Source organism: Nycticebus coucang, chromosome 6, assembly GCF_027406575.1.
Source record: "Nycticebus coucang isolate mNycCou1 chromosome 6, mNycCou1.pri, whole genome shotgun sequence".
NCBI classification, from domain to species: domain Eukaryota; kingdom Metazoa; phylum Chordata; class Mammalia; order Primates; family Lorisidae; genus Nycticebus; species Nycticebus coucang.
In genome coordinates, this window is record NC_069785.1 from 96050620 (window position 1) to 96074500 (window position 23881).

Genomic DNA, 23881 nt, shown 5'->3' on the forward strand with positions numbered 1-23881 from the left:
CTTAGAAGGTGGCGATTTTCCTGGGCCCGTGGCTCCTACGCACAGATGGAGGCCCAGCCGGCTGGGGCCTCGGGCTCCGGCGTCCGGAAATGGCAGCTAGCGGCAGGATGGAGGACGTGAGTTCATGGAAGTGGCGGGCGGACAGCCCCGGAGTCCCCTCTTCCCGTGCGGAGGCGCACAGGGCGGAGACCGCGGGAGGACAGCCACCTTTTGCGGCGCCGCCTGTGCAGGGCCGGCCGAGCCCCGGGCTGCGGGGAGGTGCGGGCCGCAGGGGCTTCAGCGGCGTGGCAGCTCCCGGCGGTGTTTCCTGGGTGGAGGCGGGGCTCTGGCGGCGGGCGCGCGGCCGGGGTCCCTGGTTGGCGCTTAGCCTCGCGTGGCGCGCGTCCCGAGTCCCGGAACTGGGCCCTGCAGGTGACGCGCGCTGGGCCTGCTGGCCAGTTTCCCGCGCGGCCGCGGGGCCGAGCCGGGGTCAGACGCCACCAGCGCGCCATATCCCCTCCTGGCGTTTCCCTTGCTTTGGCTGGAGTCTCTACTTGGGTTGAGGACCTGGAGGGACTGCGACGTTTTGCCCGGACGCTGGCGTCCTGCGAGCAGATCCATGGCTCGCTGTCATCTTCCAGAAACCCACATTAGAGAAAAACAGTGTCAGGTGCTGCTTTGAGTCCAGGCTTGTTAGGAATGAAAAGGTTATTAACGTTTCTGATTAAAGGTTATTAACTCTTAGGTAGATCTGGGCCCGGCGCGGGGGCTCACGCCGGTAATCCCCGTACTCTGGGAGGCCGAGGCGGGTGGGTCGCCTGAGTTTCACGGATTCGAGACCAGTCTGAGCCAGAGCGAGACCCCCGTCTCTAAAAATAACCGAACGCCGGCAGCGCCTGTGGCTCAAAGGAGTAAGGCGCTGGCCCCATATGCCAGAGGTGGCGGGTTCAAACCCAGCCCCGGCCGAAAACAGCAAAAACATAAATAAATAAATAAAAATAAATAATAATAAATAAAATAACCGGGCGCCTGTAGTCCGCATACTCGGAAGGCTGAAAGCCGGAGAGTTTTAGGTGCTGTGAGCTGTGACCCCAGGGCACTGTACCAAGGGCTACAAAGTGAGACTCTGTCTCCAAAAAAAAAAAAAAAAAGAGGTAGATCAAAATCAGATTACTTTAAAAGTATCGGTGGCTCAGTTTACATTGTACGTTGTACAGAATGATAACATAATTGCAGAAATCTTAAGTATATTAAGACTTTTTTTGGACAAACATGTACGTGGTATTTGTGTCCAGAATTAACTGGATTTTCCATTGGCATGTAATAATATTTTTGCCCTTGAGAAATGCAGAATTGACAATTACAATAAAACACTAGGTTAGTAAATTAATAGGAATGTTGCTATGATCCTATCATTGGATTAAGAGCATCAGGAAAAGCCAAAGATACATGAAACAGTTCCAGCACTAGGGGAGCTCAGCTTCTTGTGCAAATAGTGGCCGTGGTTAAATATGAAACACAGTTCCACCACTAGCGGAGCTCAGCTTCTTGTGTAAATAGTGGCCGTGGTTAAATATGAAGCACAGTTCCAGCACTAGTGGAGCTCAGCTTCTTGTGTAAATAGTGGCCGTGGTTAAATATGAAACACAGTTCCAGCACTAGCAGAGCTCATCTTCTTGTGAAAATAGTGGCCGTGGTTAAATATGAAACCCAGTTCCAGCACTAGCAGAGCTCAGCTTCTTGTGAAAATAGTGCCCGTGGTTAAATATGAAACACAGTTCCAGCACTAGCAGAGCTCAGCTTCTTGTGAAAATAGTGCCCGTGGTTAAATATGAAACACAGTTCCAACACTAGCAGAGCTCAGCTTCTTGTGAAAATAGTGCCCGTGGTTAAATATGAAACACAGTTCCAACACTAGGAGGGCTCAGCTTCTTGTGTAAATAGTGGCCCTGGTTAAATATGAAACACAATTCCAGCACTAGTGGAGCTTAGCTTCTTGTGCAAATAGTGGCCGTGGTTAAATATGAAACACAGTTCCAGCACTAGGAGAGCTCAGCTTCTTGTGCAAAAAGTGGCCATGGTTAAATTATCTTGGTGAAATGAAGAGCAAACAATTTTGAAAACGATTAAAATTTTCTATTTTTTTATTTGATAAAATGGAAAAGTAAACTGTAAGATCGACAAGTAGAATTGAGACTAATGTATATTGAAAGTAAAATCCATCGTTTGTGAATTTTAAATGTGAGCTTGTGGGAAAACAAATGATGGGAATTGAGGGATTTAGAAAAACATGTAGGGCGGCGCCTGTGGCTCAGTCGGTAAGGCGCCGGCCCCATATGCCAAGGGTGGCGGGTTCAAACCCAGCCCCGACCAAACTGCAACAAAAAATTGCTGGGCATTGTGGCGGGCGCTTGTAGTCCCAGCTACTCGGGAGACTGAGGCAAGAGAATCGCGTAAGCCCAAGAGTTAGAGGTTACTGTGAGCCGTATGACCCCACGGCACTCTACCTGAGGGCGGTACAGTGAGACTCTGTCTCTAAAAAAAAAAAAAAAAGAAAAAGAAAAACGTGTAATAAGTGCTTTTTGGATCATGCTAGGGTTCTTGGGTGTGTAGTTTTTAGCTTTAGGATCACTACAACTCTAGAAATCTGTTTTCATCAAATTCTGGAGATTACTCTTTTAACAACAATTCCGTATCTAAATTACTTTAGGTCTGTGTAAGTTGCCTGCTTATGGTATTAGGTAGACATGATTTCTAGCATTCACTAAAAAGCTAAAAATTATGGACCATGTCGTATGCCCAGACACATTAAGTGAATTAAAAGTCAAAGACTGGGCCGGGCACAGTGGCTCACACCTGTAATCCCAGCACTCTGGGAGTCCAAGGTCGTGGATGGCCTGAGCTCTGAAGTTTGAGACGATACTGAGTAAGAGTGAGACCTCATCTCTACTAAAAATAGAAAAAAAAAAAAAAAACTAGCTGAGCTTCCTGGGGGATGCCTATAGTCCCAGCTACTCGAGAGACTGAGGTAAGAGGATGGCTTGAGCCCGAGAATTTGTGGTTGCTATGAGCTGTGATGATAGAGCTTTCTACAGAGGGTGACAAAATAAGAAAAAAAAGAAAAGAAAAAGAGGCACATGAAAGTGATAGTGGGAGGGAAAAAGAAATAGATTATTGTCTTATAGGCAAGATTTTAGTGCTAGCCTTGTTTAAATTTGCCAGATACTAAGTGTTCAAGTAGTTGGGTAGTCTTTAATTCATTCAGCACACATTGAGCACCTGCTAAGTATCAGGTGTTAAAATTACAAAGAAAACAAGATAGTAGAGTCCCTGGCTTGTTCAGCACACCTCATTCTGACAACTGCAACACTATGTGCTTAGTATTGCAAGTTATGATAGAGACGTATGAGATTTCAGTAGGGATTTCTGTTTCCAGCCAAGACAAAACCAAAAAACTAGATATAACGTGTGATACAGGCTCGGTGCCTGTAGCTCAAGCAGCTAAGGCACCAGCCACATGCGCCAGAGCTGGCGGGTTCAAGTCCAGCCCGGGCCTGTCAGACAATGACAATTACAACCAAGAAATGGGTGGGCGTGATGGCGGGCGCCTATAGTCCCAGCTGCTTGTGAGGCTAAGGCAAGAGAATCGCTTAAGCCCAGGAGTTGGAGGTTGCACTGAGCTATGATGCCATGGCACTCTACCCAGGGTGACAGCTTCAGGCTCTGTCTCAAAAAAAAAAAAAAATGTGTGATACAACATTTTTCAAGATCCTATACATCAGGCAGTGAAGGACAGTGATCTCAGAGATGAGAAACAAATGTTGTGAGCCCTGTCATTACCCCAACTTGCTGCCTTGATAGAGTTTACAGGCTGTGGTGGGGAAGGGAACCCAGGCAGAGTACAGTGGGCTCTGGCGCTGAGTGTCTGGGACACCAAAGCAAGTTGAGTTGACAGGACAGAGTACACAGAGAAATGAGAGTTACAAGGAGGGAGAACCCTGAAAAGATCTGTAGAGGGTCCCCAAAGTATTCAGCAGAGTCCTGATCGGAGTCTAAGGAAACTGCTGTGGCCTTGAAAAAAAACACCTAAAAGCATTAGATAGAATAGTCCCTCTATGCAGGACCAGGAATAGTACATATTCAACCCGCTAACCAGACTGGAAACCTCATACTTCATGGGGTATCCATGTAGAGCACTCGGAAAGGTGTCCCTACAATAGAGGGGGAATAGACAGCCCTAGACTAAACACAGCTGTGCCCCCACCTAATCTCGTAAAGCTAAGACCTAAAAGATCACTATTTCTGAGTTCTGAGTAATGTAACTGCATTCCACAACAAAACTAAAGAATATCGGAATACAGGAACATCCAACACCAAAAGAGATACATTTTCTTTTTTTTTTTTTTTTTTTTTGTAGAGACAGAGTTTCACTTTATCGCCCTCGGTAGAGTGCCGTGGCCTCACACAGCTCACAGCAACCTCCAACTCCTGGGCCTAGGCGATTCTCCTGCCTCAGCCTCCCGAGTAGCTGGGACTACAGGCTCCTGCCACTACGCCCGGCTATTTTTTTGTTGCAGTTTGGCCGGGGCGGGGTTTGAACCCGCCACCCTCTGTATATGGGGCCAGCGCCCTGCTCACTGAGCCACAGGCGCCGCCCATTTTCTAATGTCTGTCATTTAGTCAAAAGCTACCTGGTATGTAGATTAACAAAAGAAAAAAAAGTAAAAAAGAAATCTGTGGCTTGGCGCCTGCAGCACAGTGGTTAGGGCACCAAGCACATACATGGAGGCTGGCGGGTTCAAACCCGGCCCTGGAAAGCTGAACAGCAATGACAACTGCAACAACAATAACAAAAATAGCTGGGTGGGCGTTGTGGCGGGCGCTTGTAGTCCCAGCTACTTGAGAGGCTGAGGCAAGAGAATCGCTTAAGCCCAAGAGTTAGAGGTTGCTATGAGTGGTGATGCCACAGCACTCTACCCAGGGCGACAAAATGAGACCCTGTCTCAAAAAAAAAAAAGAAAAAGAAAAAGAAATCCACTAAAACAAAAATTAAAAAAACAAATAAAAAGACAAAAAGGAAAATGAAAACAAAAACAAAATTACGAGGCATTCAGAGAGGCAGGAACATGTGCCTATAATGAGTCATTTGAAAGCGATCCAGAAATGACTTATGCTAGAAACAGCGAACAAGGACATTGAAAATCACCATAACTGTTTTCTGTGTGTTCAAAGATTGGAGACAATGGAAGATACGAAGTAGACCCAACTCAAACTCCTAGAGACAAAACCTGTGATGTCAGATGACCATTGCAGGGAGACAGTGGCAGAGCAGGGAAAAGGGGTCAGATAGCAGGCAGTGGACCCTCCACAGCGGACACTGCCCACACTGGCCGGCTCCGTAAGGTGGCCTGATTTTCACAGACTGGACATGCACCACACATACATGTCCGCACAGCAGGCCTGGTTCCTTGCAACACCACCTCTGTGTGTTGACCTGTCACAGCCCCTGGGGGTGGCTGGCTCACAGAGGCTACTGTGTGGCCTTGCGGAGACAAGCATTTACACAGGCGGGGAAGATGAACACTGGCGGTGTGGGGACTGGGAGGGCTTCGTATGTGGTGGGGATAATGGGCAGTCAGCACCAAGAGGGGGACACAGTGGGAGCATGTCCTAAAATGTGGCCCGGGAAGAGACTGAAGCAGTTGAGCAGTAGATGGTGAGACTAAGAATTCTAACTTTGTCCTGAGGAAAATGGGGAGGAATCCAAGGTTTTTGAGGAAAGAAATACTAATGTTTATCTTAGACTAACTCTGGCAGCAGTGGTGGGGAGGAGGGGGTTGCCAAGGCCTGGAGACTAAAAGGTCTAGTAAAAACCCACGGTAGGGGCGGCGACTGTGGCTCAGTCAGTGGGGCGCCGGCCCCATATACCAAGGGTTCAAACCCGGCCCCGGCCAAACTGCAACCAAAAAAAAAAAAAAATAGCCGGGCGTTGTGGCGGGCGCCCGTAGTCCCAGCTACTCGGGAGGCTGAGGCAAGAGAATCGCTTAAACCCAGGAGTTGGAGGTTGCTGTGAGCTGTGTGATGCCATGGCACTCTACCGAGGGCCATAAAGTGAGACTGTCTCTACAAAAAAAAAAAAAACACCCATGATAGATGCTGAAGGTCTGCACTACGTGAGGATGGAGAGGAAAGACAGGTTGAGGGGTTAGAATGGTAGAGATTGTGTGGTTAGAGTCTTTATTCGTTTGAGCTGTGTCAACAAAATACTTAGGCTGGGTCATTTAGAAATGGAAATTTATTGCTGATAAGTTTTGGAAGCTGGCAAGTCCAAGTTCAAGGCAGCAGGGCCCTGGTGAGGGTTGCTCTCTGCATCCAAGATGGCACCTTCTCATATGAGGGCGCTAATTTCCATTTGTGAGGGGAAGTCTTCAGGGCTTACTTACTTCCCAAAGAGGAGTGGTAGACTTTGGGTGGGACTAAACTTTAGCCCACAATAAGGAGGCAGTAAGAAACAAGAGTTAAAAAGAGAAAATAGCAGCTAACCCTTACTCATTGCTTACTCTGTCAGTCAGTGCTCTGAGTGGTATATGTGTGGTTACTCATTTAATATCCCCAACAAAGTGATGAACCAGGTGCTATTATTGGTCTCTATTTTGTTTTATTTTTTAAAATTTTAATTTGATTTTATTTTAAGACAGAGTCTCACTCTATTGCCCTAGGTCAGCCTCAATCCCAGCAGCCTCAAACACCTGAGCTCACGTGATCCTCCTGCCTCAGCCTCTTGAGTAGCTGGGACTATAGATGCCCACTGCAATGTCCAGCTAATTTTTTTTATTTTTAGTAGAGACAGGGTCTTGTTCTTGCTTGGGCTGGTCTTGGATTCCTGAGCTCAAGGGATCCTCCTGCTTCAGCCTCTCAAAGTGCTGGGAATTACAGGTGTGAGCCACTGCTCCCAACCTAGTTCCCTTTTTAGATGAGGAAACTGAGGCACAAAGAGGGGAAGTAACTTGCACTCGATTGGTAAGCAGCAGAACTTGTGTCTGAACGCAGGCAGCTTGCTTCGGCATACCCTTAACTCTCACTGCCTGTCACTGCCTCTGGTCAGAGTTGGTTCCCCCTCACTGTCCTGGTCTTTCTTGATTAGCCTACGTCTTTGATGATGCAGGGATAGGTTTGCAGTGATGATGGATGGAACATTCATCCCTCAGCTGTTCGCTGAGTGATAGCCATGAGACTGTGTTGGGTGCAGGGATTACGAAGACAAATAAGAGTTGGTGGCCCCAGTGAGGTCTAGCAGGGAAGTGGTAAGTAAGGAGACCATCACAGGGCGGTGTGGGAGAAGAGGCGAGCACAGAATGCTTTGGAAGACACAGCCGGCTGGCATGATCCAGATTGGGGGTGTCCAGGAAGGTTGCCTAGGAATCCCCATCTGGGCACAGAGGGATGCACAGACATCAGCTAAGGGAGAAGCATCTGTGAAGGCTGGACATCTGCCCAGCAAGCAGGAGCCAGCGTCAGAGAGGTCTTGGGGAGGACAGAGAGATCTTGGGGTGGGCAGAGAAGTCTTGGGAGGGCAGAGAGGTCTTGGGAGGGCAGAGAGGTCTTGGGGAGGGCAGAGAGGTCTTGGGGTGGGCAGAGAGGTCTTGGGGAGGGCAGAGAGGTCTTGGGGAGGGCAGAGAGGTCTTGGGGAGGGCAGAGAGGTCTTGGGGAGGACAGAGAGGTCTTGGGGAGGGCAGAGAGGTCTTGGGGAGGCAGGAACGATTGGAATTGTACCACGGGTAGTCAGAGCAGAACAGACAGGGAGTGTCCGCAGCGCTGAATGCCTGAGCTGGGAAATTGAGGAGTCCTCCCTACATGGGGCCATGCCCTCTAACCATCCCTTAACAGCATTTCCCCCATTCTCTACCTCCTTCAAAGAAAAGAGTCCTTGTCCTGGGTGTCCAGTGGTTAGTTAAGATTTGGCTTTCTCACTGCCAGGCCCAGATTGGTTTTCTAGTCATTTGAATAGAAGAAAACAAAATTTAAAATCAAAAGAAATCAGGGCATAGTGGCTCAGGCCTATAATCCTAGCACTCTGGGAGGCTAAGATGGATGGATTTCCTGAGCTCTAAAAATAGAAAAACTAGCCAGGCATCATGGTGGGCACCTATAGTCCCAGCTACTCAGGAAGCTAAGGCAGGAGGATCACTTGAGCCCAAGAGTTTGAGGTTGCTGTGAGCTGTGACACCATGTCACTTTACCCAGGGTGACAGAGTGAGACTGTCTTCAAAAAAGAGCACTTATTCTCTGTATCAGAGTCCTGTTCTCAGGTTCTCTCTCTCTCTCTCTTTTTTTTCTCATTATTTTATTTTTATATTTTGAGGCAGAGTCTCACGCTGTTACCCAGGCTAGAGTGCCATGGCCTTGTCATGCAACCACACCCTGTTAGTTTTTTCTATTTTTAGTAGAGATGAAGTCTCACTCTGACTTAGGCTGGTCTCAAACTCCTGAGCTCAAGCATTTACCTGCCTCAGCCTCCCAGAGTGCTGGGATTACAGGCGTGAGCCACCACTCCTGGCCTCAGGCTTCCCTTTATCCATGAAAGCTTCATTTCCATCTCATGGTGCAGTTAGCTGACCTAAACAATTGTATCGTTTGTGCTTTTCATTTGCTCTCCCATCATGCTGTCCGCACAGTCCACGTCCTGTGTTCTGCAGTGTGTTTTTATAGTGCTGTTTAGTCCTTTGGATCTTTATTCCTGACCTCCCCAGTGAACGTGCAATCTCCTGTGTCCCCTTTACCTTGGGCACAGTGCCTTGTGTGTGATCGTTTTCTGGAAGGCTCTGAGACTGAGATTGCTGTGGTTCGTTTGTATGCAGCAGAGACCAGAGGGAACTGCTGGTGTCAAGAGAATACCTTTAAGCAAGACTGACTGCAGCGTGAGGTTGCAGTCCACACACATGGAGCATCAGGTGTCTGCAAACTGAAGTCTCCTGGAGAGTCTGTCAGGGTGACCTGTCTCCATTAGTACACTAAAATATTTCTGTCTTAACTTTAAGTGTATTTTAAAAGTACTCTTAATAAAGCCTCCATCATTTTCTTCAAAATATTGTGGAATGCCAGAGACAGGTTAAGAATTGCAGCCCTGGGGGAGGGGGCTGGGGCACAAAGAAAATGGGGAAATAGGTTCAGGGCCTGTAGCTCAAGTGGCTAGGGCACCAGCCACATACACTGGAGCTGGCAGGTTCGAATCCAGCCTGGGCCACCAAACAACATTGACAACTATAACCAAAAAATAGCCGGGCCTTGTGACGGGCACCTGTAGTCCCAGCTACTCGGGAGGCTGAGGCAAGAGAATCGCTTAAGCCCAGGAGTTGGAGGTTGCTGGGAGCTGTGTGATGCCACGGCACTCTACCGAGGGCCATAAAGTGAGACTCTGTCTCTACAAAAAAAAAATAATAATAATAATTCACTATAGCTTCAAAGTCTGGGCCTCAAGCAGCTCTTTTGCCTCAGCCTCCTGAGTAGTGGAGACTATAGACACACCACCATGCCTAGCTAATTTCTTTGTTTTTGTTTTTGTTTTTGTTTTTTATAGAGAAGGCATCTTGCTATGTTGCCTAGGCTGGTCTAAAACTCCTGGCCTCTAATGATCTTCCTGCCTTAGACTCCTAAAGTGTTGAGATCACAGGCATAAGCCACCACACCTCCTAAAAATCAAATATTGTAACTGTTGGAATTCAAAACACGATACCCCAACTGTGGCGCGTTGGCAGGTTCTATACCTTTACCTCAAAAAAATGGGAAGGGCCTCAGAGGCCAGTTCCCCTTGACCTTTACCTCCTGACTTCCTGCCTCTTATCTTTCTCTTCCAGTGAGTCATGGACACCAGAATTCCTCTTCCCAAAAGTGGGTCACAGAAACTAGAACTCCTCTGTGGCCAAGTGCAGTAGCTCACACCTGTAATTATACCACTTTTTGAAACCCCTTCTTAAAAGCAAATGAATGGAAGGGAGGAAGGGATGGCGTAAGAGGGAAAGAAACTAGAACTTTCTCCCAAAGCAAGCCATAAAACCTAGAAAGGCCACTTTCACCCTCCCTGCCCCATTGGGGATGGGTTGAGGGGGGATGCTACACAGAGGACTAAGAAGAATCTAAACAGACAGGCTTTGCTGCCCCCTAACCCCCTGTACTTTGTCCAGGCACATTCCACACAGATGTCCATTCTCCACTGAACCTAAGAATAAAAATAGACAGTTTTCCCTAGGTCTTTGGTTATTCATTTCTGAAGGCTCCCATGTCAGGTAAAACTTGGACTGAATGAAGGATGTTATGCTTTCCTCTCGTTAACCTGTACTTCGTTATGGGAATGTCAGTAGTGACCTTGAAGATGGGGAAGAAAGATTTCACACCCTTTCAGTCCCTGCATGACAAAACACCCTGCTGTTGCTCTTATCGCTCTGTAAGTTGCAGAGGCTTCTGGAGCTCTGTGAAGCGCCAAAGGGCAAATACGCAGAGTGGCCGCCAAGTTCAATTTTTGCATAGGAACTTTACAGCCACACTGTATATCACACAGAGACCCTGTATGTATTTGTCCTCATACCCCATGTTTCTGTTTCCCTCCCTTAGGCAACACGGCGCTTCTGCTCATCCTGTGTGTGCAGCACTCCTTTCCCGAGCCCAGCAGACTGTACCTGGACCTCATTTTTGCTGTCCTGGCCCTGGAACTGATCTGTTCCCTCGTGTGTCTGCTCATTTACACAGGTGAGAATCACAAGCAGGCTGTTCTGTCCCAGGGTGAAGCATAGCCAGTTATCTGAGTGACGTGATGTTGCTCCACGTCTATTTTATTTTTAGGAGACAGAGTCTCACTCCGTCGCTCTGGGCGACCTAGACTCCTGGACTTGAGCAATCCTGCCTCAGCCTCCTTAACGGCTGGAACTACAGGCACCTGCCACAATATCCAGCTTGTGTTCCTATTTTTAGTAGAGATGGGTCTCACCCTAGCTCAGGGTGATCTTGAACTCATGATCTCAGGCAATCCACCCTCGTTGGCCTCCCATCATAGGCATGAGGCATTGCACCTGGCCCTAAGTTTACCATTAAAAAAAATTTTTTTTGAGACAGAGTCTCACTAAGTCTTCCTCAGTAGAGTGCTGTGACGTCACAGCTCACAGCAACCTCAAACTCTTGGGCTGAAGCGATTCTCTTGCCTCAGCCTCCCACGTAGCTGGGAAAACAGGCACCTGCCACACGCCTGGCTATTTTTTTGTTGTAGTTGTCATTGTTGTTTTGGCAGGCCCAGGATAGGTTCAAACTGGCCAGCCCTATAGCCAGAGCTATAGGCACCAAGCCTGTCATTTAAATTTAAAATAGGGGAGGCACCCATGGCTGAGTGAGTAGGGCGCTTGGGCCCCATATTCTAAGGGTGGTGGGTTCGAACCCAGCCCCGGCCAAATTGCAACAAAAAATAGCCAGGTGTTGTGGTGGGCGCCTGTAGTCCCAGCTACTCAGGAGGCTGAGGCAAGAGAATTGCCTAAGCCTAAGAGCTGGAGGTTGCTGTGAGCTGTGACACCACGACACTCTACCGAGGGCGACAAACTGAGACTGTTTTCTAGAAAAAAAAAAAATAGATAAAATAAAATTTAAAATAGGCTCAGTGCCCCAAAAAAAAAAAAAAAATAGGCTCAGTGCCCATAGCACAGTGGCTACGACACCAGCCACATACAACAAGCCTGGTGGGTTCTAACCTGGCCTGGGCCAGCTAAACAACAATGACAACTGCAACAAAAAATAGCCGGGCATGGTGGCAGGCACCTATAGTCCCAGTTACTTGGTAGGCTGAGGCAAGAGAATTGCTTAAGCCCAAGAGTTTGAGGTTGCTGTGAGCTGTGACGCTATGGCATTCTACGGAGGGTGACATACTGAGACTCTTTCTCAAAAAAAAAAAATAATTAAAAAAAATTTAAAATAAAGAAATACAAAATAAGTAAATAACAAAATTATAGATGCAGGCTGTGCCTGTAGCTCTGTAGGTAGGGCACCAGCCACATGCACAAGGGCTGGTGGGTTCAAACCCAGGTGGGTTTAACAGCCCAGGTCTGTTAAAAAAAAAAAAAATAGGGTGGCGTCTGTGGCTCAGTGGGTAGGGTGCTGGCCCCATATACTGAGGGTGGCAGGTTCAAACCTGGCCCCAGCCAAACTGCAAACAAACAAACAAAAAAAGCCAGGCATTGTGGCAGGTGCCTGTACTCCCACATACTCGGGAGGCTGAGGCAAGAGAATTGCCTAAGCCCAAGAGCTGGAGGTTGCTATGAGCTGTGACGCTATGGCACTCTACAGAGGGTGACAGAGTGAGACTGTCTCTTAAAAAAAAAAAAAAAGGGCAGCGCCTGTGGCTCAGTCGGTAAGGCACCGGCCCCATATACCGAGGGTGACGGGTTCTAAACCTGGCCCCGGCCAAACTGCAACCAAAAAATAGCCGGGCGTTGTGGCGGGCGCCTGTAGTCCCAGCTACTCGGGAGGCTGAGGCAAGAGAATCGCTTAAGCCCTGGAGTTGGAGGTTGCTGTGAGCTGTGTGAGGCCACGGCACTCTACCGAGGGCCATAAAGTGAGACTCTGTCTCTACCAAAAAAAAAAAAAAAGAAAGAGGGCGGCACCTGTGGCTCAAGGAGTAGGGCGCCGGTCCCATATGCTGGAGGTGGCAGGTTCAAACCCAGCCCCGGTCAAAAACCACAAAAAAAAAAAAAAAAAAAAAAAAAAAAGAATGGTTTCCTCTGGTAAACCATTTAAGGATACACTTTTTTTCCACGTTTAAAACTGTCTGAGGGGTCTATCTGTCTTTCTTTCTGAAAATCTGCAGTGGTAAAATTAAGTAGGCTTAAGATATGTTAAAGTAGAATGGAAGGGAAAAAATTCAGATATTTCATACTTCAGATATGAAAAGTAGAATGGAAGAGAAAAAATTCCAACCCTGGAGAAATCTAGATTTCATTCCTGCTGCTGTGTTATTAGGCAGTAAATTCTATCCATAACAGCATCTAACTTGGTGGCATTAAGCTGATAATTTTGTGACAATAAATATGTCCATGTTGAAAGAAATAATTTCTCTGGTTATCAAGGAGGAAGTCAGGTGGGGGCCTTATCTCTTGTTTTGTTTTACTGTTTTTTTGTGGATCTCTTTAACCTCAAGAGAAGGGTATTTATAGTATGAATGGAATGATGAATTTGTAAACGTGAATGATGTCACCAGCTTAATCAACTTGTATGTTTGTATTTATAGTTAACAATTAGCCAAATTAGGTACAGGATTGCATTTGTAGGCGCTCTAAATCACTCTAAAAATAAAAAGATACATACCACCCAGTGTACTGTAGAACAGAAATTTCAAATATTAAGGGGCTACCCATGTTTCTGTTACATGGGTGCCTGTGTAATGCTTGGTCTGGGTTGCAGTGTGCCCACCACTGGAAGAGTGTGTGGTGGACGGGGCAGGTGAGTCTTCACCCCATTCCCCCAACCTCTCCCTCAGGTTCCAAGGTCGTTAACACCTTCTGTGCCCATGTATGTCTCTCATTCAGTTCCCAGTTATTCATGAGAGTATGTGACATTTAGTTTTTCCATTCCTGAGACACTTCACTTAGGAAATGGTCTCCAGTACCATCCAAGTTGCTGCAAAAAACATCATTTCATTCCGTTTTTTTTTTTTTGAGACAGAGCCTCAAGCTGTCACCCTGGGTGACAGTGCCATGGCATCACAGCTCACAGCAACCTCCAATTCCTGGGCTCAAGCGATTCTCCTGCCTCCGTCTCCCAAATAGCTGAGACTGCAGGTGCCTGCCACAAAGCCTGCCCAGCTATTTTTTTGGTTGCAGCTGTCATTTTTGTTTGGCGGGCCCAGGCTGGATTTGAACCCATCAGCTCAGGTGTATATGGCTGGCACCTTACACGCTTGAGCCACAGGGCTGAGCCCATTCCATTTTTTTTTTTTTTTTTAAGACAGAGTCTCAAGCTGTAGCCCCAAGTAGAGTGCTGTGGCATCACAGCTCACAGCAATCTCAAATTCTTGGGCTCAAGCGATTCTCTTGCCTCAGCCTCCCGAGTGGCTGGGAGTACAGGTGCCCGCCACAACGCCTGGCTATTTTTTGTTATAGTCGTCATTGTTTATGTGGCCCAGGCCGGGTTCTAACCTGCCGGCCTCCGTGTATGTGGCCGGGGCCCTACCCCCTGAGCTACGGACGCGGCTCCATTTCATTCCTTTTTATAGATGACTAGTAGTACTTTGTGGTATACATGCACTACATTTTATCTATCTACTCATAATTTATAATTCATGAGTGGATAAAGATGGGCACTTAGGTTGATTCCACATCTTTGCAATTGTGAATAAACATTTGGGCGCAAATAAACATTTGTGTCTTTTTGATAAAATGACTTCTTTTCCTCTGGGTAACCCAGTAGTGGGATTGCTGGATCGAATGGTAGGTAGGTCTGCAGGTCTCCATTTATTTCTTTGAGGGATCGCCAGACTGTTTTCCGTAGAGGCTGAACTAGTTTGCAGTCCCATCAACACTGTGTCGATCTTTCTCTTTGCATCCAGGCCAGCTTCTGTTGTTTGACTTTTTAGTAATGGCCATTCTGACAGGGATAAGATGTGAACCTCGTTGTGGTTTTATTTTATTTATTTTATTTTTTGAGACAGTCTTACTATGTCTCCCTGGGCAGAATGATGTGGCGTCACAGCTTCAACCTCCAACTCTTGAGTTTAAGAGATTCTCTTGCCTCAGCCTCCCTAGTAGCTGGGACTACAGGCGCCTGCCACAACGCCCAGCTATTTTGTTTTGTTTTTGTGCAGTTGTCATTGTTGTTTAGCTGGCCTGGGCTGGGTTTTAACCCTCCAGCCTCGGTGCATGTGGCTGGCGCTGTAACCACTGTGCTATGGGCACTGAGCCCTCATTGTGGCTTTAATTTGCGTTTCCCTGATCACTAGTGATGCTGAGCATTTTTTTTTTTTTTTAATTGTTGGGGATTCATTGAGGGTACAATAAGCCAGGTTACACTGATTGCAATTGTTATGTAAAGTCCCTCGATGCTGAGCATATTTTTTTTGGCCAATTGTCTGTCTTTTGAAAAACATCTTTTCATGTTTTCTGCCCACTTTTTTAATGGTAGATTCGTTGCCGATTTGTTTTGAGTTCTTTGTTGATTCTGGATATCAGCCCTTTATCAGATGTTCAGTTTGAGAGTATTTTCCCCCATTCTGTAGGTTGTCTGTTTACTGTTATTTCCTTTGTTGTACAGAAGCTTTGTAATTTAATTAAAATCCAATTATTTATTTTTATTATTGCTGTGTTTGCCTTTGAGGCCTTAGTCATAAATTCCTTTTGCAAATTTTCTGTTTTTAATTATTAAGAGTATGTAATAGTTGCATATCTTTATAGGGTGTACGTGTGATGCTCTGGTATAGGCATAGTGTGGATTAATCTAGGCAGGATAATCAGCTGTCTATTACCTTAGACATTTATCATTTCATTGTGTTGGGAACATTCCAGTTCCACTCTTTTATCTATTTATTTATTTTTGTAGACAGAGTCTCACTTTGTCACCCTCCATAGAGTGTTGTGGTGTCATAGCTCACAACAGCAGCCTTCAACTCTTGGGCTTCAGCAATCCTCTTGCCTCAGTTTTTTGTATTTTTTGGTAGAGAGGCGGTCTCGGTTTTGCTCTGGCGTGTCTGGAACTCCTGAGCTCAAGCAATCCACCCGCCTCAGCCTCCCTGAGGGCTGGGATTCTTTTAGTTAATTTTAATTTGCACTTTAACTTTCTGTTGGTTGTTGTCTCTTTGTTGTGCTATTGAATATTGTTCATTCTAACTGTAGTTTTGTACTCATGAACCATCCCCACTGTCTCCCCCGCTCCCTGCCACCCTTCCTGGCCTCTGGTAGCTAGCTGTCTTAAGGAGAGCAATTATTTTTCTTTCTCCTCATTTTTTAAGGAATAGTCAAGTTTGGTAGTGAGAAGGGAAAGAGTAGAACAGGAGTGAATCCGTGACAGACTGAAGACCTTTGCACCAATTTTTAAAAATATTTAGGCCAGGCGCGGTGGCTCACACCTGTAATCCCAGGACTCTGGGAGGCTGAGATGGGTGGATTGCTTGAGCTCACGGTTTCAAGACCAGCCTGAGCAAAAGAGAGACCCCATCTCTACTAAAAATAGAAAACCGAGGCAAAAGGATTGCTTGAGCCCAAGAGTTGGAGGTTGCTATGAGCTGTGATGCCACAGCACTCCACTGAGCATGACAGAGAGAGACTCTGTCTCAAAAACAAACAAAAAAAGCCAAACTCACTGGACTCTAAATGCGATTTCTCTTTTTACTTTGAGATTGGATACCACTTTGCATTGGCCAGGGTGTCCGGGAGGCTGCCTGGCCTTCACCTGCTGTGTTCCCCACCTCCACCCCGTGTCCAAGGGGCTGTCCTGTCCTGACCATCTGAGACCCTGGTGGAAATGCAGCTTTTTTCTGCTTATGTGTTTCTTTTATTTATTTATTTTTTCTGAGACAGAGTCTCACTATGTCACCTTGGGTAGAGTGCTATGGCATCACAGCTCACAGCAATCTCCAACTCCTGGGCTTACACAATTGATTCTCTGGCCTCAGCCTTCCAAGTAGCTGGGACTACAGGCGCCGCCAGAATGCCCGGCTATTTTTTGTTGCAGTTTGGCCGGGGTGAGGTTCAAACTCTGTATATGGGGCCGGCACCGTACCCACTGAGCCGCAGGCGCCACCCTGCTGCATGTGTGTTTATCATTGATTTTTGGTAGACACATATTTATTTCCCTGCTTAGCAATTAGTGCACAGTATCAGTAGCTTGACACCTGGCAAGCAGCAGTTTCGGTGGTAAAGGAGAAGGTGGAAAGGGTGTTTTTTGTTGTTTATTTTATTTTCGGTCAACAACCATTTCCAGTTTCCAGAATAAGTACATGGAAGAAAGTCCAGGAGAACCATATGAAAGAACGGAAGAGTGGCGCCTATGGCTCAAAGGAGTAGGGCACCAGCCCCATATGCCAGAGGTGGCGGGTTCAAACCCAGCCCCAGCCAAAAACTGAAAAAAAAAATAAAATAAAATAAAAACAAGAAAGAACAAACGGAAGAGGAAGAAACTTGTTTTTTACTTGTTTTCCAGAATTAGCTGATGCTTTGAGGGGTGTGTTGCCTTGGCACTCTACCAAGGGTGATAAAATGAGACTCTTTCTCTAAAAAAAAATAAATAAATAAAACAAAAAACAAAAACCACACACATACAACATGCAGAACTGTAACTTTTTTTTTTTTTTGAGACAGAGTCTCACTTTGTCACCCTCCGTAGTGTGCTATGACATCACAGCTCACAGCAACCTCCAACTCCTGGGCTCAGTGATTCTCCTGCCTCCGCCTCCCAAGTAGCTGGGACCACAGGCGCCGCCACAACACCCGGCTATTTTTCGGTTGCAGCTGTCATTGTTGTTTGGCGGGCCAGGCTGGATTCAAACCTGCCAGCTCAGGTGTATGTGGCTGACGTCTTAGCAGCTTGAACCACAGGCGCCGAGCCCTTGCCTCAGTTTTTTAATTTTTAGTAGAGATAAGGTCTTGCTTTTGCTCAGGCTGGTCTGGAACTCATGAGCTCAAGCAGTCCACTGGCCTCAGCCTCCCGGAGTGCTAGGATTATAGGTGTGAGCCACTGCACCTGGCCTCTGAACATTATATTTTTAACTTTATTTTATTTTCAGTCATAGAAAGGCCTGTGGATGTACACTTTAGATGGGTGAATTGTATGATACATGATACTTTATCTCAATAAAGTTGTTATAAAAAGGGAAAGATTTTAAAAATATCATGTGGAGATTTTTAAACATTTGGTGCCTGGGCCTAACCTGCCTCCCCTTCCCCAGCTGACATGCTAAATCTTCTGATCATTTGGAGTACGTAGGTGGCCGTCTGGGTTACAGTCGTTACCTATATTGAGCAGGTGTGGCTCACTCCGTGCCACTTCTCCCCACCTGTGGTAGGGAGTGTTCGTTGCAGCCAGATCCCAGTCGTCATTCGGAAGGGCAGAGCCCCAGGACCGTCACCCAGAGATGCAGAGTATTGCGTCTGCGTTGTCAGACCTGAGAAGTTGGGCTCAGCAGCTTTCATTGTCTCTGTCTTTACCTCTTTGCACTGACTTATTCCCACTTGTATTAGTCTGCAGGGGCTGCCATAAAAAATGATTACAGAGTAGGTGGCTTAAACACCAGAAATTAATTTTCTCACTTTTCTAGAGGCTGAAAGTCCACGGTCAGGGAATCAGCAGGTCTGGTCTTGCCCAAGGCCTCTCTTCCTGGCTTGCAGAAGGCCATTTCCTCACTGTCCACACATGGCCTTTTCTCTGTGCCTGGCTTTCCCTGTGTCTCTGCCTCTTCTCACAGGGTACCTATCCTCTTGTATTAGGGACCCACCCTTACGACCCCACTTAGTTAACAGCGTAGCCATTAGCACTGTTCAGTCAGAACCTAAGAGGCCTGGTGACACCCTGGGTCCTTCCTTGTACCTCGTTCGCCAAGGATTGGATAAGGTTGATGGTCAGTCACTTATCGGTCCTATTCAGTCTGTCTGTCACTCAAATCTTTCTCTATGGTGACTGCCATCACCTTGGTGAGGCACCCCTCTTCTCGTATTTGGGTAGGTGCAGTAGGCACACGGTAGGTCTCCCTCCGACGTCTTCCGACTCGTTCCTTTCTCTGGCCATGGTGAGTTTGTTCGTATTAATCCCTGTCATCAGTGTCAGAATGGCCTCTCCCCAGCCTGCTCTTCAGGGATGATGGTGAGATCCTTTCACTGGCTGCCAGTGCTCTCAGGATAAAAGGGAAATGTGGCTGCATGACACACCAGCCACTCGAAATGTGTTCCCTGCCCACCTGTTCAGCCTCACCTGCTATGGATACCCCCACCCGTGTACATACACACCTTCTCCAGACCATAGTGTTTGCCCAGGCACTTCCCACAGCTGAAATGCCCTTCTCCATTCTCCTCATCTGTGTGATGAAGCTTTATCCTCTTCCTCCTCTGGGAACCCCCTACAGGGTTGGGGACTGCCTGGTAAGGCCAACTCAGCTCTTTGTGCGAACTTCTACCCAAGGCGCTTCTCACACTGTCTTGGAATGAAGACGTGTTTTCTGTATTTTCCCCTGGACCAGTGTGGTGTCAACAGTGGGGCTCTGATGTCCTGCATCCTGTTTTGTTTTTTCAGTGTGTCTCTGCCACAACACCGGGCTATTCTTTGTTTGCAGTTTGGCCAGGGCTGGGTTTGAACCTGCCACCCTCGGTATATGGGGCAGGCCCCCTACCCACTGAGCCACAGGCACCGACCAAGGTTTTTTTTTTTGTTGTTGTTTTTGTTGTTTTGGCCGGGGCCAGGTTTGAACCTGCCAGCCTCAGTATACGTGGCTGTCGCCCTACCTACTGAGCCGCAGGCGCCGCCCTGATGTCCTCCTCATTTGTGGAGTAACCAGAGCATCTGCCCTCTGGGGTGGCTGTGAGAACTGAATTTGGGCATCCATGTAAATACTTATTACTACCAAAGTGATGTTAATTCGTATCTTTGTGGGGCTTTCTACAGGTTGTAGTAGTTGTCGAAATAACTTGAGTACGTTAATAAGAACAGCTAATAATTTAATTGAATAAATAGACTTTTTTCAGAATTAGATCTTACTAATAATGACTTTATTATTTTAGTGAAAGTCTAAAAATTTAATAAAGCCAAACCACAACCTGATGTACTTGAAGAAGAAAAAATCTATGCTTACCCTAGCAATATTACCTCCGAGACTGGATTCAGGTAAGGGTCAGGTGGGGAGTAAAATAATTTTTTCCCCCTGGAAGGCTAGAAACCATTTTAATGTTTGGAATTTATGACTATTTGTGCATTTATAATTATGTTAGATTTGTTTCTTTCCTTTCAGCTGTGGTGAAACTAAGTCTTAAATCATCAGACACGAGCCAGGCATTGTGACAGTTGCCTGTAGTCCCAGCTACTTGAGAGGCTGAGGCAAGAGAATCACTCAGGCCCAAGAGTTTGAGGTTGCTGTGATGCTACAGCACTCTACAGAAGGTGACAAAGTGAGAGTATATGTGAAAACAAAAATTAAACAATCATATGTAAATTTACTAAAAGGTTCATATGCTTCATGCAAAAGTGAGGTTAACCATTTAGACAACCAGTCAGCCTCTCAGAGCTTTTGATGTTATGTCACCGGGTGTTCCCTCTGAAGTGCTTTGTTTGTAGGTTTCTACAAACCTGCTGGCTTCTCTGTTTCTCTGTTTTTTTGAGACACAGGGTAGGTCTATCTGTCTTGGCTAGGTTGGTCTTGAACTCCTGGACTCAAGGGATCCTCTTGCCTCAACCTCCCAAGTAGCCAGCTGGGTCTGCCCTCCCCCACCCCTCACCTTGTTTCTGTCGTGGCCTCTTCCTAAGCAACTTCCATGGCTTACAATATCATCCATATCTGTTTGAGAGACTGGGGTCAAAATGGTTATTAAAAAAACTATATAAATTGAAAGTAAGGGGCTGGGCCTGGTGTCTCACGCCTATAATCCCAGTGCTCTGGGAGGCCAAGGCGGGTGGATCGCCTGAGCTAATAGGTTTGAGACCAGGCTGAACCAGAGTGAGACCTCTTCTCTAAAAACAGCTGGGAGTTGTGGTGGACACCTGTAGTTCCAGCTATTCGGGAGGGTGAGGCCAAGAGGATCGCTTGAGCCCAAAAGTTTGAGGCTGCTGTGAGCTAAAATGCCATGGCACTCTACCAAGGGCAATAAAGTGAGACTCTGTCTCTACCCCTCGCCCCCCCAAAAGAAGAATTGTACAAAATTAATTTATTTCAAGAGTGAAAGTTACTTTACATGGTTCATGAAAACATGTCGTTTGGCAGTATTGCCTTGGTGTGACATGCAGGAAATGGTAACCATTACAGCATGCGTTCCTGAAAACTGGAAGACGCTTGTTTGCAAGGAGAGTAAGGGATACTGGTGAATACGTGTAACCCCTTTATATTTTTGATTATTTGCAGCACTATTTCAAGCCTGGAAGAAATTGTTAAAAAGCAAGGAGACATAATAGCGTATCTGAAACGACACAACGCCCTGTTGAGTAAGCGATTGTTGGCTCTCTCTTCCTCAGACCTGGGCTGTCAGGCAAGTAAGACGTGACAAGCTCACGGCCACTACGGCAACTGCAGAGGAATCCAGAGTAACTTAGGATCTACTGATGAGGCGCCACAATGGCTTTTACCAAGAAACATTTACAATTTTGGTTGGAAACCCCAATTTGGTTCTCCCCTCTGTGGCTGTGAAATACATGGGGCTCCTGGGTCATTTGAAAGTTGCTTTGTAGAGGCCTCGGTAACTGAAGAATGTCTGCTCTGTACCTTTGGGAGTCATTAACTGCACTGTGTGTCCGAGGATCACAGGTAGAGTTTCAGCCTCTCTGTGGTCTGCACCTTTTCCACATGACATTTAAAACCCTGAAATAATTTGGCTTTTTATAGAATTAAGACAAGACAATCTACTTCAATCAAGTAAGTTCTTCCCACTTCTGAACTGACAAGAGAAGAGCTTGCTTCCACGGCATTTTCCTGCATGGTCTTATCCAGTATTGGATGCACTCACGCAGTGTCAGGTGACGGCGTGGGCCTTGTGGCTTTCAGAGAATTTTCTCAGTGTAGAACCAAGGTCTCACTAGGTGATTTACCATGCAGACTCCTACAGCTTTCTCTTCCTCAGAAATAAGATATGCAAATTCCTTGGACCAGTGTTAGACAAGCCTGCGTTGCCTCATCTTGGCAGCACCATCTGTTAGCAACAGCTGAAAAATTTAGAGAATTTAGACTGCCGCTTTATTTTTGCCCTTCTTCAAGAAGTGGACATATGATTCAGTATTGATAATACCTTCATTGAATCAGTAGGTTCTCTTATACAAAAGGAATCTTTTGTGATTTTAAATTAGTCTAAAAAGAAGAATAGAATCCTCTTTAGTCTTGGACTATACTTAAAAATTGTGATGGGAATAAGTATCAGTTTATATACGGGTATTAAACTTACCTAATTTTTAAGATAAAGTATTTTTATGAGCCTGGCATTATCTATTCTTTCTCCTACGAGGCCCCTGTCCGTTGTCATACTTGTCATCAGCACTGGTATGTGCCGCCTTAGGAAGACTTCAGACGAAGGCTTACTGTGAGGGGAGGGGTATTTGTGATTGTGTGGGCTGGTGGTCTTTTTTGGTCATTAGCTAGATATTCAACATTTGATTTGAAAAGCTATGTACAAATTCTACTGAAGGCTTTCAAGCAAGGAAGTGACAACTTCAGTTTTAGTTTTGGGAGGATGATATTTTAGTTCAATACAGGGGAAATTTGGGCGGCAGAAAGATGTGGCCCTGAACTAGAGCAGATATAGTGACATTTTATTATAAGTGTATATGCATATATAGACAGAGATGTATATGTGTGTCTTACAAATGACAATAGCATCATGATTTACTATAATATTAAAAGTTTATTTTTTTTGAGACAGAGTCTCACTTTGTCACCCTTGGTAGAGTGCTGTGGTGTCACAACTCACAGCAACCTCCAACTCTTGGGCTTAGACGATTCTCTTGCTTCAGCCTCCTGAGTAGCTGGGACTACAGGCGCCTGCCACAATGCCCGGCTATTTCTTGTTGCAGTTGTCACTGCTATTTTGGCTGGCCGGGGTCGGGTTCAAACCCACCACCCTCGGTATGTGGGGCCAGTGCCCTACCCACTGAGCCATAGGTGTTACCCTAAGTTTATTATTTTTTAAGGGCAATATTATAAAATGCAGATAAAGCCTAGGAATGTATAACTTATATAGGCAAGAGATATATTCATTCAGTCATCTCCACTTTTAATTTTGGAGAGCAAATGCCTGTTTTTAGATATAGCTGTTGCTGGGACATTCTAAAAGTTTTCAACTAAAGAAAAATTGAAGAGCTTAAGAGCCTATTTTGTTTATTTTTTGAGACAGAGTCTCACTATGTTGCCCTTGGTAGAATGCCATGGTGTTACAACTCACAGCAACCTCAAACTCTTGGGCTTAAGTGATTCTCTTGCCTCAGTCTCCCAGGTAACTGGGACTACAGGTGCCTGCCACAATGCCTGGCTGGTTTTTTTGTTGTAGTTGTTGTTGTTTTGGCAGGCCCAGGATGGGTTTGAACCTGCCAGCTCTGGTGTATGTGGCTGACACCCTAGCCACTGAGCCACAGGCGCCCAGCCTTAAGAGCCTATAAATTTTGCTTTTGGCTGTGGTACTTTTCAAAGGGAAAACAGCAGTAGTTGCCCTGGGGAGAGTGCCATGGCATCAGCCTTGATCATAGCAACCTTAGACTCCTGGGCTTGAGTGATCCCTTTGCCTCAACCTCCCGAGTAGCTGGGACTACAGGTGCCCACCACCAGGCTTGGCTAATTTTTCTTGTTTTTTATAGACACAGGGTCTTGATCTTGGTCAGGCTGGTCTTGACCTCCTGAGCTTAAGGGATCCTCCCACCATGGCCTCCCAGAGTGCTATAGGAGTGAGCCACTGTGCCCAGCCAATGCTTACTTAAACAAAAAATAAATTCAATTTGGATCTATAGTCAGTTTCTGAGACATATAGGATAAACTTTGGTTTATAAAAAAAGGTATAGTTGGACCAGGTGCTGTGGCTCATGCCTATAATACCAGCACTTGGGAGGCCAGTGCTCCATGATGACATGGCACTCTACTGAGGGTGAAAAAGTGAGACTCTGTCTCAAAAAAAAAAAAAAAAAGTATAGTTAGATAGTTAGGATACTCAGGTTCTGATACAGTATCTGTGTAATCACCAACACTTTTCTAAATGTAGTAATGAACATT

The 23881-nt window shown here is 46.3% G+C and overlaps 1 long non-coding RNA gene across 1 annotated transcript; it reads left to right on the forward strand.

Moving 5' to 3' along the window:
- On the forward strand, positions 1–23212 carry LOC128588255 (uncharacterized). The gene is made up of 4 exons (XR_008380738.1): positions 1–116; positions 10588–10722; positions 19710–19812; positions 21041–23212. It is a non-coding gene; the product is annotated as an uncharacterized LOC128588255 (long non-coding RNA).
- Positions 23213–23881: the final 669 nt, after the last annotated feature.